This window comes from Schistocerca gregaria, chromosome 8, assembly GCF_023897955.1.
Source record: "Schistocerca gregaria isolate iqSchGreg1 chromosome 8, iqSchGreg1.2, whole genome shotgun sequence".
Taxonomy (NCBI): Eukaryota; Metazoa; Arthropoda; class Insecta; order Orthoptera; family Acrididae; genus Schistocerca; species Schistocerca gregaria.
This window is the reverse complement of record NC_064927.1, coordinates 420,203,907-420,218,126: the sequence shown is the minus strand read 5'-3', so window position 1 is coordinate 420,218,126 and position 14,220 is coordinate 420,203,907. Positions and strand designations below refer to the sequence as shown.

General features: G+C 38.9%; 1 protein-coding gene across 1 annotated transcript in view; it reads right to left on the bottom strand.

The window, feature by feature from the left end:
• LOC126284571 (CD2 antigen cytoplasmic tail-binding protein 2 homolog) overlaps positions 1–13,998 on the bottom strand; it is an 88,504-nt gene extending 74,506 nt beyond the window's left edge. Inside the window, exon 1 of the mRNA XM_049983589.1 lies at positions 13,253–13,998. The gene's annotated coding sequence lies outside the window, so the exon portion shown is untranslated. The remainder of the gene's footprint in view (positions 1–13,252) is intronic.
• Positions 13,999–14,220: the final 222 nt, after the last annotated feature.

The following is a 14,220-nucleotide window of genomic DNA, read 5'->3' as shown; positions in this document are numbered from 1 at the left end:
CCTTCTACATTCACAGCTAGATGACTGTTCTGCAGTTCACACTTACATGCAGACAGTTATTTCCTGCGTCATCCTTACCCTGACAGCCACAGATTCAAAAGGGGTTTGAAGGGGCATAGATTCACTACATACATAGATGCACCTGACACTATTTTAGTCGCTACAGTTCCTGTAATATCCCTTTATAGCCCTGAAGGGCAGGGGTCTGCATTGCCGGGAACCAGGTTTCCTGGAGGGCAATGCTGAAAATAGGTGAAAATCTTAACACTTGTTGTAGCTCAGCCAGTTGGTGGAAAAAAACTGCTGCAATTCCACTGGAAGGTTACGTGATTGTGATACTGGGAAGACACGACACACTCAACGAGGCAGTCTATGCCTCAGGGTCACCTGTTGCCACCAGATTAGTGCCTGTGCGATCGACATCCATTGTGTCAGAGGGCCCAGCGAGATCTAGGTCCTCAGTGGACACCAGAATCTCCACCTCATCCTCAGACACAGAGTTTGTAGGTAGTGGTGCTGTGGGTGTCACTGCAGTGCCTTGGTTCTTGGGGTCTTTCATTTTAGGTTTCTCTCTCTGCTCCTTAAGTTTGTCTGGCTGAGAGGACTTCACTGAGTCAGTCCCATAGACTGAGGAGGACTGTCTGTGAAGCCCTATGAATAGCGACCAGTAGTTGCTTCAGCTATTGGTGGGCGTCAGCTTTGTCACTGGAAGGAACCTGGGAAGGGAGTGACCCAAGGAATCCCTTCCTGCTGAGATGAGCTGAAGAAGACTTGTGCTTCTCCGGCTGAGAAGCGTGGATCGATGACGGCGATGGTTGGAAGGGGGGTGTTGCTCCTGAAGTAAGTTGTGCAGAAGCAACAGGGAGGGAAGTGGCCCCCACCATCAAGGGGGCAGGTGAGGTCTGACGACTCTGAGGGCCAACTGTACACAGCAGAACGGAAAATGGTAGAAACGTTGTCATATCAGTGGCGTAGGTTGATGTCATATGCACATGATGTAGCACCTCATATTTTCTCTTAGCCTCAGCGTAGGTAGGTCAGTTGGTCCAGGGTCTTGTATTCCAGTATTTTTTTTTTCTTTCTGGAGAATCCTGCAGTCTGGCGAGCAAGGCAAATGGTGCTCTCTGCAGTTGACGCAGATGGGAGGTGGGGCACAGAGAGTATTGGAATGTGAAGGACATCCACAATCCCAACAGGTGACACTGGAAGTGCAACGGGAAGACATATGGCCAAACTTCCAGCACTTAAAGACCGCATCGGGGAAGGAATATATGGCTTTATGTCACAGAGGTAGATCATCAACTTGACCTTCTCAGGTAATGAGTCACCCTCGAAGGCCAAGACGAAGGCACTGGTGGCGACCCGATTATCCCTAGGACCCTGGTGCACGAGCCGGACGAAATGGACACCTCGCCACTCTAAATTGGTGTGCAGCTCATCGTCAGACTGCAAAAGAAGGTCCCTGTGAAACACGATATCCTGGACCATATTTAAGCTCTCATGGAAACAGAAACACCCCCCCCCCCCCCCCCCCGGTTTACCACAGACAAGCAGTGCCTGTAATTGGGCAGAGGATGCTGTTTTGATCAAGACCGACCCTGACTGCATTTTGGACAAGCCCTCCACTTCCTCAAACTTGTTCTCTAAATGCTTCACAAAAAAAACTGAGGTTTCATCGACAAGAAAGGGTCCTCCTCAACTCTTCTACATATGAGGTAGCAGGGTGAATAAGCTCTGCTGCCATACTTAGCCTGGCGTTCCTCCCATGGTGTGGCCAGGAAGGGGGGGGGGGGCGATTTTGGGTCGTATTCCTTAGCACTGAAGTTAGACCTTGACCACTTAGAAACTGCTGGTGCTCGACCACCAGCAAGAGATGATGTACTACGCTCCATGCCGTGTCATCCGCCGTGATCCCACCCACTACAACCAGTGGCCCTCCCCACGGCGCCACCCAGCCACAGCGAAGGCCACCTGGCACTGGCAGGAAGGCCATTGCCGGGAGTACCAATCCCCAGGGTGACGGGCATCTACACCTTCGCATATGTGGGGAGTTTGTCAAGGGACTACAACCAACAGGGTACATGGCGGCCCTACCACAACAAACTGGCTATCGTGCTTGATATCAGGTGCAAACGTGCTAAGAAGTCCATTATTGTCAACAGTGCAGAATGCGATACTGCACCGAGGATGGAGGTAAATGAACCCAGGAGGGTGACCTCGCTCAACAGCTGGAGAACTAGCAGAAGTGCAGATCCATGTTGACGAAGGATGCAAGGGGTCTCAGCGCATGATGGAGACTTTGCACCATGTAAGGTGCCCTTCCCCAACTGGCTCGTTCTTCATGAAAATTTTGAAAAATGGAGGGCAAGCCCTACAAGGGCCTATCACATAAAGGCCGAAATGTGAGAGAATCCTTTTAGTCATCTCTTACGACAGTCAGGAATACCTCGGGCCTATTCTAACCCCTGGAGCTGCAGGAAGAAGTACTGCATTGAACAGGGGGCCCACGCACATACAAAAGAGTTGTGAAGCTTGATGGGGCTGACACATGTTGGGGAGAATTATGCCTGCCATGTGGGCTTTGAGGTCATACTTTGATATTTCCAGCATCTGACAGTGGAGGTCAGACTGGCAAGCCTTGCTGCACAACCTTAATGAAGTCCACAATCTGCAGGATTATCCTCAAAACTGTGACCCCAGCTTCTGAGCCATGTCGAAGGACCAAACAAGAAAAGATTCAATGACAAACAAAGATTTAACAGTCTAGGCTTCCACCAAAGGACTGAGAACTCTAGGGTCTCCCTAACTGTGCACTACACATCACAGGTTGCTACTCAGGTAACTTTCTATGTGCGTGGAGTTCACACAAATTACCATTATTATTATTTCTTTCCTTTCTCAGACATTATGTCTGGTTAAAAATGGAAAGTGACGTGGACCTGGATCAAGTGTGACTTCCTTTTAACTGTACAGTATATGTTACATTGCACTTAGGAACATTTGGGTAATTGAACATGTATCAAAAATTACAGATTTCTGTAGTTGTATATATACGTTTGGATGAAGCTGTATTGCGTTGATATGCTGGTGGATATTGTGTAGTATGACTCCCGTAGTTGATAGTATAATTGGTATAATGTCAACTTTATCCTGATGCCACATGTCCATGACTTCCTCAGCCAGTTGGATTTATTTTTCAATTTTTTCTTCTGTTCTCTTTTGTATATTTGTTGTATTGGGTATAAATATTTCAATTAGTTATGTTAATTTCTTCTTTTTATTGGTGAGTATGATGTCAGGTTTGTTATGTGGTGGTGTTTTATCTGTTATAATGGTTCTGTTCCAGTATAATCTGTATTCATCACTCTCCAGTACATTTTGTGGTCCATACTTGTATGTGGGAACGTGTTGTTTTATTCGTTTGTGTTGTATAGCAAGTTGTTGATGTATTATTTTTGCTATATTGTCACGTCTTCTGGTGTATTCTGTATTTGCTAGTATTGAACATCCGCTTATGATGTGATCTACTGTTTCTATTTGTTGTTTGCAAAGTCTGCATTTATCTGTTGTGGTATTGGGATCTTTAATAATAAGCTTTGCTGTAATATCTGGTGTTTATTGTTTGATCCTGTATTGCAATCATGAATCCTTCCGTCTCACTGTATACATTGCCTTTTCTTAGCCATGTGTTGGATGCGCCTTGATCGATGTGTGGCTGTGTTAGCTATTTTTATTACATTCGTCTGTTCCAAATGATCCATATTTATATCATTGCTGAATACTTCTGTTATCTTTAGTAATTCGTTGAGTTGTTGATTTGTTGCTGCCAGTAGTTTTAGATCATCCATGTATGGCAAATGTGTGATTTTGTGTTGGTATGTTCCAGTAATATTATATCCATAATTTGTATTATTTAGCATGTTGGATAGTGGGTTCAGAGCAAGGCAGAACCAGAAAGGACTTAATGAATCTCCTTGGTATATTCCACACTTAACCTGTATTGGCTGTGATGTGATATTGCTTAAATTTTTCATTGCTATGTTTAGGAACTGTATCAATTTAGGATCTACTTTGTATATTTCCAATTTGTAGTAACCATGAGTGTGGTACACTATCAAAAGCTATTTGGTAATCAATGTATGCATAGTGTAGCGACCTTTGTTTAGTTTTAGCTTGATATGTCACCTCTACATCTGTTATCAGTTGTTCATTACATCCTCATGCTCCTTTGCAGCAGCCTTTTTGTTCTTCATTTATAATTTTGTTCTGTGTTGTATGCGTCATTAATTTCTGTGTAATGACTGAAGTTAATATTTTGCATATTACTGGTAGGCATGTTATGGGGCGATATTTTGCTGGGTATTCTGTGTCTGCTTGATCTTTCGGTTTCAGATAAGTTATTCCTTGTGCAAATGTATCCGGGACTTATTATTATTATTATTATTAATAATAATAACAGACTTGTTCTCCATGCAGTCCAGAAAATGATAGTTGTATGAGACTCTAAAGTATTAGCGTGAGATCTAAAGAAATGTACTCACTCCTGGCTTTTCATTTGCTAAGAAAAATTTTAAAATAAAAAACAGTTCTGTCTTCTGATTTTGTTAACTATCAGTTTTGTTCCCTGCACTATCTAGTGATCAACTGCCAGGGCATTTGCAACAAATGCCATTGTTTGAAATGCTGCTAAAAAGCTATGAAGCTCACAAGGTGCTAGGTGCAGAAAGCTGGCTAAAGTGTGTAGATGAGAGCACTAAGATTTTTGATCAAATTTAACTGTGTGTCGAAAAATAGGTCAATGGGAAATTGAGGTGTTGTATTTGTCGAAGTGGGCAAGAACCTCGAAGCTGTCAAAACTGAAGCAAGTTGCAAAATTAATTGGGCAATATCAAGGGTGTACACGAACTTGGTATCGCTCTTCCTATTAAGCACTAGATTCACACCTTGTTTTAACCTGAAACTTCAGTAAAAACCTCAGATCTCTATACAATGCTCTCCAATCACACTGTTATCAATGGAGCAGACTTTAATCTTCCAACAACCAATTGCAATAATTACAGCTTTGTAAATGATGGGAGCGACAAGACATCCTGAGAAAGAATAGTGTCTTCTCTTCTGCTTGCAATAGATGGTTCCAGAAGCCCACTCCTGGTGGAAATAACTTCCATCTAATGGCAACAAATACAACTGACCTCTTTGAAGATATCCATGTCTAATCCGATATCAGTGACAATGGGGGTAACAGCAACAATGACAACCAAGGTAGAAATGGAAACTAAACAAGTAGAAAGATTTAAGTGGTCAGTAAACTAGATAAAGTGGCAGTTGTGTTTTATTTGAATAAAGAACTCTAAACATTTAACTCTGGAGATCAGGACTACTGCTCTTCATGTTGTACATTAATCATCTTATAAGCACCAGTATTGGGGTCTCAGACTTTTTGCAGATGATCTATAATGAACTGCTGCCTGGGAAAAAAAATTACACAAATATCAAACCAAGTCTTGATAAGATTTCAAAGTTGTGCCAAGATCGGGAAATTGTTTTAAACGTTCAGGCAAATGAATGTAAAATCATGCATTTCACTAAACACAAAAACAGAACAGCCTATGCCTAAAATATCATACAAATACCTGGGTTAACAGCTGTTGCGATATGAAATGAAATGATAATATAGGCTCAAATATAAGTAAAGCAGGTGACATACTTCTGTTCATTAGCAGAATACTAGGGAAATACCAAAAAAAAAAAAAAATCCTTACAAAACACTCAGGCAACTCATTCTACAACATTGTACAAGTATGTGAGACCAGTACAAAATAAGATTAACAGTAAATACTGAATGAAAAACAAATCTCAGCATGAAAGGTTACACATTTGTTTGACCCACAAGAGAGTGACAGAGAGATGTTGAACAAACTGAACTGGCAAATTCTTGAAGACCGCTGTAAGCTAGCCCATGAAAGCAGTCTATTTAGTACGCTTTAAGAACCAGTGTTAAGTTATGACTAGAGGCATATACTACAACGTACTATATATTATTCCCATAGGGATTGCAAAAGACAAGATCAGAATAGATACAGTGTGCACAGAAGTGTTTAAGCAATCATCTTCCCATACTTCATACATGAGCGGAATGGGAAGAAGCCTTAAAAGACTGGTACAATGAGAAATAGCCTCTGCAATTACTTCTAAGATTTTCATACATACATTTCACATGTATAATGTGCAGCAAAATTCTCAATACAACTTTTAGGAGCCTACACCTACCTTGCAGTTTTCATTCTTGAAATGAAGCAGATGCTAAATATGACACAAATGTGGACATCAGATTATTCTACTGACCAAATTCTTAGCACAACCTTCATTTCACATAAAACTTTGTTGCTTTCACCAACACACACCCAAGCTCCCATCTTTGACCCTAATCATGTATGCTAAAGATCATCCGTTACCACAATCAATATTTCAGGGGATAAAGGGAAACTAGCATCTTTAGCCAGCATACCCACCTCACAGCTGCTTTGAGTACAAGTTTAAGTGTCAGTTGATATCGTTGTCACAAGGGGCACAATTTATAAGAGCTTTGTCTTTGTACTATTGCATAAAATGTAAACTATGGCTGCAGTTTTATATATTCCATTCTTTTGATATGTACCAGTAGGTAACACACAAAGAATAAAGGTAATTCCATGTGAAATTCACAAATAAAAAAGAAATTTGGGCCTTGATGGTTTGGAATTTCCCAATTTTTTTGTCATTTTATTCTACCTATCAAACTAAGATAAAAAGCAAAATTAAAAACATTTTGGGCACTTCATTTATGTGCTACTAATTTTTAGAGTTCCTGAAATAGTGGGATTTTTACCAAGTTCTGAAATCTCAAAAAGTAATTTATGTACAGTCCTGAAATTTATACCATTTTATTCAGTTTATCAAATGTTTTAAAGCTATGCGCTGCTTGACCAAATTTATTGAAATGCTCAATTTTATCAAACCAAAACATTTTTAAATTTTGAAAAATTCAAAATAAGAGTTGTTTTCTTTTGAAAAAGATGTGTGTTAGTCATACACAATCTGTTAATGTGTATGTCGAATTTCATGATATTATTCCAGTGGGAACATACAGAAAACAATTTTATTTTACTGCTATTTGTATTGTCAACTGCATCTCAACTGCACTTGGTTTGTAAGCTGGTTCCATTGAACTATTGTTAAAATGAAATTATGGAGCACTAATTAACACACTTTTCTGTATCATTTATCATTTAAAAATTGTACTAAACTATGCCATATAACAATTAAATTAAATAATGTAACGGATAGTGCAGATTTTCCATTTAATATAACTTTTAATTAACAATGGTGGTAGCTCATATTTATAGAACTCTGTCTGTGTGTGTGTGTGTGTGTGTGTGTGTGTGTGTGTGTGTGTGTGTGTGTTCAGCAGAAATGAGGTGATAAAAATAGCAAAGCGCTGGTGTGAATTAGTCACCTCTGTGCATGTATTACCAATTAAGCATATGCACTCATGAGACAAAGCAACAGAAAAATGCTGGTGTCATGACTTAAAATGCTTAATCACCCAATAAAATCTGGAAAGGCATGTGCTGGAATATGATGTAAGTACCAAGCGCAGCCAATGAAATGGAATATTGTACCTGTCATATTCTGACATGAGTGGTTCAATGTTTTACTGGGAAATCAAGCATTTTAAATCATGACACTGGCACATTTGTGCCACTCTGTCACCTGAGGATGTTCATATAGAATGAAGCCAGTGGCCTAATACATGCAAGTAAAATAATAGTCAAAGTGGTTTTCTTAACACTCATGTTAGTCAGTTATTGAAGCACAACATGGTTAACTTCATTCCAGTTGTTTGAGTGCGATCAAGCATATATGCCATCGGGCACTTTGTGTGACAAACGACGAGCATGCAGAACAAAAAAAGGAGATTGGCAAAATATTTTCATAAAGCAACAACAGTCACAGGGACACACAAGTATCATTTATTTATTCTAATGAGTAAAGTCAAAGGCAAATCACAAATTGTTTCTGATTGTAAGGATTCTGATGTTCATAAAATGCAAGTACATCCAGATGCTGCATGCTTTTGAACAGATTACACGACTTGTTGCTTACACCCATGTCAAGAAATAGTGGCTGGGTTCTGTGCTGCCTAAAGATGAAAAAGGATATGTTGTTGTTGTGGTCTTCAGTTCTGAGACTGGTTTGCTGCAGCTCTCTAAGCTACTCTATCCTGCGCAAGCTGCTTCATCTCCCAGTACTTACTGCAACCTACATCCTTCTGAATCTGCTTAGTGTATTCATCTATTGGTCTCCCTCTACGATTTTTACCCTACACACTCCCCTATAATGCTAAATTTGTGATCCCTTGATGCCTCAGGACATGTCCTACCAACCGGTCCCTTCTTCTAGTCAAGTTGTGCCACAAACTCCTATTCTCCCCAATTCTATTCAATACTTCCTCATTAGTTATGTGATCTACCCATCTAATCTTCAGCATTCTTCTGTAGCATCACATTTCAAAAGCTTCTATTCTCTTCTTGTCCAAACTATTTATCATCCATGTTTCACTTCCATATATGGCTACACTCCATACAAATACTTTCCGAAACAACTTCCTGACACTTAAACTTATACTCGATGTGAACAAATTTTTATTCTTCAGAAACGCTTTCCTTGCCATTGCCAGTCTACATTTTATAGCCTCTCTACTTCAACCATCATCAGTTATTTTGCTCCCCAAATAGCAAAACTCCTTTGCTACTTTTAAGTGTATCATTTGCTAATCTAATTCCCTCAGCATCACCCGACTTAATTCCACTACATTCCATTATCCTCGTTTTGCTTTTGTTGATGTTCATCTTATATTCTCCTTTCAAGACACTGTCCATTCAGTTCAAGAAAAAGGATAAGTAAATATTTATTTACACACCATCGTCGGCCAGCTTTTTCTTTCTTTACGCTGGAAAAGGAGTAAAAGAATTTCTCTTTGCACGGTGGTATGATAAAACATTGTTAAACAATAACAGCTATACCTTTGTATAACTAATGATATTGATTAATATATCTATAAAATAAAGGTATAATTATGTAAATTATTCATAGTCTGTTTCAAGCATGAGCTGCTATTGTGTATGTTATCTTCACAGTTAACATGGGAAAGCCACATGTGAATTTAAGTTTAAGTCTATAATTCTAATAATGTAATAAACTGATTGATACTAAATAAAAGATAATGACTTGACAGCATTATTTGGTTTTAGAGATATATTCCATCTTAGTAACAAGCCCAAAGTGCTACAGTTTCTGCATAAGGTGTTGCACTTACTAGCAAAATAAAAATTAATTTAATATGCTTTCACTGCACCATCATGAAATTTGGCGCACACACACATTAACAAAAAATATACGAATAGTGAAAATTCAGCATTGTTATGATTGTGAATTAGCACAAAATTTTAAAGCTTATAAGAAACTAAATAAAATGGTACAACTTTTATGTCTTTAACACACACAGTTTTTGAGATATGGTAATTTTAAGTTTTTGAATTGTAACAAAAATTGCATAATTTTGGAAGTTTTAAAAATTATTAGCTCAATAGTGAAAGGACCAAAGATATTTAAACTGGGATTTTTCATGCAAACAACTGTTACTATAAGTATGCAAAAATGATCAAAATCTGGGATCACTGACTGATTTTACATGGACGGATCCATAAAGTAGGAGCAAGACAGTGCCAATGAAGATGAGCAGGACACCCACACCTTGACACATCATACGGGGAGGGAGGGGGGGAGGTTGAATTTGTGAAAAGCTTCAATTATCTGGGTATCATCATCTCATGCAATGCAATTTCCAAACTAGAATTATTAAACAGAATTTAAAAATGATCTAGCTTCTTCCACCAAGTACGAACTCTAACCTGGGACAAGGAAGTCCCTCAAGGAGCCGAACAGACCATGTATAAAACTCCTGCCAATCATGATGTATAGTCTACAGGCCTGTGTCACAAATAAGAAAGAAGAGTGTCAAATACAAGCATGTGAAATGAAGTTCCTTAGGTCATCTCTACAAAAAACTTGGGGAGACAAGAGTCAAGAATGATTATGTAAGGAGATACTTGCAGGTGACATGGACTACAGAGGAGAGGATGAGTGCTTTCTGATTGAAGTGGTTTGGTCATTTGAAGTGAATGCACCTCACCCGAACTCCATGCCAGTATTTGGAGATGGAGGTACCAGGAAGAAGGCCAATTGGGTGGCCTAGAAAGATATGGACAGACCACGATAATGAAGATCTCACGAAAAGAGGAGTCACATGGGATGCAGTGGAGAGGGAAAAGCTATACCAGGACAGAAACCAATGGAGGCATATCTTTCACGAAGTTCCTACCGGGCTCGCTGGAAGGAAATCCTGATGATGATGATGATGATCCATAACAATTTTCCAGATGAAAAAACGTATAATCTTTACTGCCAAATATTCTTCTTTTCTTATAAAATTCCTTTTTTGCCATTGTTATTCTGGCTTTTATTCCTGTGCTGCTCTTCCAGTCTGTTTCTATATTGCTTCCAAAGTATTTAAAGCCTCTCCGTGTTCTAATAATTCTACATTCAAAATTATCTTTACCATTTTATTTCCTCCCAGTGCCGTTATTCTTGGTTCCCTTGTATTTATTTTCACTCCATGGATTTTTCCTTTAGCTTCAGTGGTATCCACTAATTAAATATTTGGCATGGAGTGTCCTCCTATACGGTGCTGAAATGTGAAAAGAAGATACAGCAAGGCTGGAGACTTCTGAAACGTGGGCATGGCAGTAGGTGGAAAGCGTAAGCTGGATGGACAGATTGAAAAATGAAGAGGTACTGAGAAGAGTTGGAGATCAAAGACATGTACTGAATGTAATAAAAAGAAGGCAACAAAACTGGATTGGACTTATATTACAAAAGGAGGAGGGTCTTATAAAAACAGTCTTAGAAGGGTACATGGAAGGACAGAGGAGGTGAGGGAGAGAGAAAATTCAGGTCCTGGATGATGTGGTAGATGGCAGCACACGTAACGGCATTCAGAAAGAAGCAATATATCGCATGAAATACCTGGTGATCAAAAAGTCAGTATAAATTTGAAAACTGAATAAATCACGGAATAATGTAGATAGAGGGGTACAAATTGACACACATGCTTGGAATGACATGGGGTTTTATTAGAACCAGAAAAAATACAAACACTCAAAATATGTCCAACAGACGGTGCTTCATCTGATCAGAATAGCAATAATTAGCATAACAAAGTAAGACAAAGCAAATATGATGTTCTTTACAGGAAATGCTCAATATGTCCACCATCATTCCTCAATAATAGCTGTAGTCCAGGGATAATGTTGTGAACAGCACTATAAAGCATGTCCGGAGTTATGGTGAGGCATTGGCGTCGGATGTCGTCTTCCAGCATCCCTAGAGATGTCGGTCATCATGATACACTTGCGACTTCAAGTAACCCCAAAGCCAATAATTGCACGGACTGATGTCTCGGGACCTGGGAGGCCAAGCATGACGAAAGTGGTGGCTGAGCACATGATCATCACCAAACAACATGCGCAAGAGATCTTTCACGTGTCTAGCAATATGGGGTGGTTTTAATAATACCCCATGTCATTCCAAGCATGTGTGTCAATTTTTACCCCTCTATCTACATTATTCCGTAGTTTATTCAGTTTTCAAATTTATACAGATTTTTATCACCCAGTAGATATGCAAAGGACCTGCTAATGTACTAGAGACCAGATGATGATAAGAATGTGATGTGACTTAAACTAAGTAAATCAAGTATAAACAACTTTATCCCCTATTTTTTCAGCATTTTGCTGTATTTCCCACTGAGATTGTCACTATAAATTATAATTGTAAAACTGGCTTGTTCCACATCAAAAGTGAGCGATTCCAATTATGATCCACGGGATATGTAAACTAACTTCATATAATTCTACTACTATTTAATGGCAGTATAGCTGGCTCACTGTTCACCAAAAAAGATACAGACGGCTAAGCTCCAAACTGTTACATACTCGGTGATTACATTACAATTAGGTATTATTTAGAAGGAAGAACACAAACGAAACAAGATAAATCTGACAAAGAGTATATGGCAGCAGGGAGTGAAATAAAGCGAGCCCTCAACATGGAAGAGTTGAACACTGTTCTCAAGGGGCTCACCTCACATGAAAGTCAGCCAGCGCACTTTAAAGTACTGCACTCACAAGCTATGTTCTATAAAGAGAATAGGATCACAGTGCACAGAGAGTATTTGAAACGTAGCGAGATTATGTAGCCCAAAAAAAAAAAAAAAAAAAAAAAAAAAAAAAAAAAAAAAACTCTGAAAGAGCCAAATGAGAGAGGCATCAGCACCTCTTCTAACGTAAGTTAGCATTTCACAGTGTAATCACCACCACCTGTCATATTTCCTTTCCTGTCCATCAGCCAATACAACGACAGAAAAAGTGTCATACATTACACACACACACACACACGCCACTAAATACGAGTTTTAAAAAGGATTTTAAAAACTCTGATCATTATGTCACAATATCACAGACCCAGATTTTTGTGACATCCAGAACTAACTGCTTTCGCTTTCCTGAGCCCAACATACCACTAACACTGACAACACTAATTTTGTATGTAATCAATTTAGGAGAATGGTGGTCGTTGTTTTCAACGAAGAGAGTGGTTTGATGCAGCTCTTAATGGTACTATATCCTGTGTAAACACAAGGTCAGTATCAAGTAATAAATAACGAATGTCTCTGCGGCGATCGTAAAGGTGGTTTTTTTCTCTGAGGATGTGTGGGCTATGTTCTTTAACACGATATGAATGGCAATGAGTGTCAGGTGTTAATTTTTACAACGTATATTGCGCAGGTAAGAAAAAACAGTACCCTTATAAATATTGAACTGTGTGTAATACTAAATATATTGATTTATAGTTAGCCTACATGTTCCTATTATCACAATCATTACATTTGCTGACTGAAAAATTAGAACTAGTTGGTACGTTTCAGGCAAATAGAGGTCGCCGACACTGACAGGAAAAGAATCATTCAAACATGTTCCTTTGAAAAACAGCTGCGCCTGGAAAACATTTATTAGCATGCAACACACAACTTAATTACAATTCATAATCACTGATGTGCCATTTTTCCTTCGATGGCAAATTTCGAACCCACCTAGCTGATTACATGTGAAGCGTTGCATTTTTCATAGTTCCCGTGATTTCTGCTGCCTTTATCTAAGGGTAATCACAATATTTTAACAATACCAATAAGTAAACATTTATTCCACATCCAACCACTACACATACAGAACACTTCACTAAATTATCAACACCTCCAGATAAATCTTTACATTTCAAACAGTGACTGTGTTCTGTTATGTTTTACAGTGCAACCAACATTGACGTTTCGAGAGCCTTCCACGCGCTAAGGAAAGCAATACCGAATTCTAGTGATTCGTGCATTGTATTTCTTGTACATACTTCTATTTTATATTTCTCATTTACTTGTGATCTAGCACAAGTACAGTCATATCGTGTAAAGCCGGGTTCATACACGCAACCAAAGTGTTGGCACAGCTAGTGGCATACTGCAGTTATAACGTATTTGCATGTGTGTACTCCCAGTTCCTACAGCGCAAGTTTAGAGACGCAACTTTTGTCATGTCACAAAAAGTTCAGCTTGGTTGTACTTTGTTACTCTACTTTCCTTCCATCATTGATTGCCCCACTGTGGCAGTATTTCGAAGCACAAGCATTATCTCGCAGATAACGTGGAGTAATTGTTGCTGTACTTTATTCGATTTCACTGTGTTTTCTTTTTATTAGTAAAAGAACTGAAGTCAATAGTCGGCAGGTACACTTTCGCAATTTGTAGAACTATAAAAAAACTATGATTATCTGCATCAGTGTTTGTGTGTGAGCAAGATATTTGCAAACAAATGACGTATTCTAAATTTTTGATGAATAAATAAATAAACTTTATATGTACAACCTAAAAAGCGAGTCGCATACGCTTCGAGATCAGTGAGACCAAGACCTATATAAATTGTGGATTTTTTTTTATAGGAAATAGCTCCTGAGGGTGATGTGGCAGCTGTTAAACTAAAAATTAGTTGTTCGACATGCTTATACCAACGAACC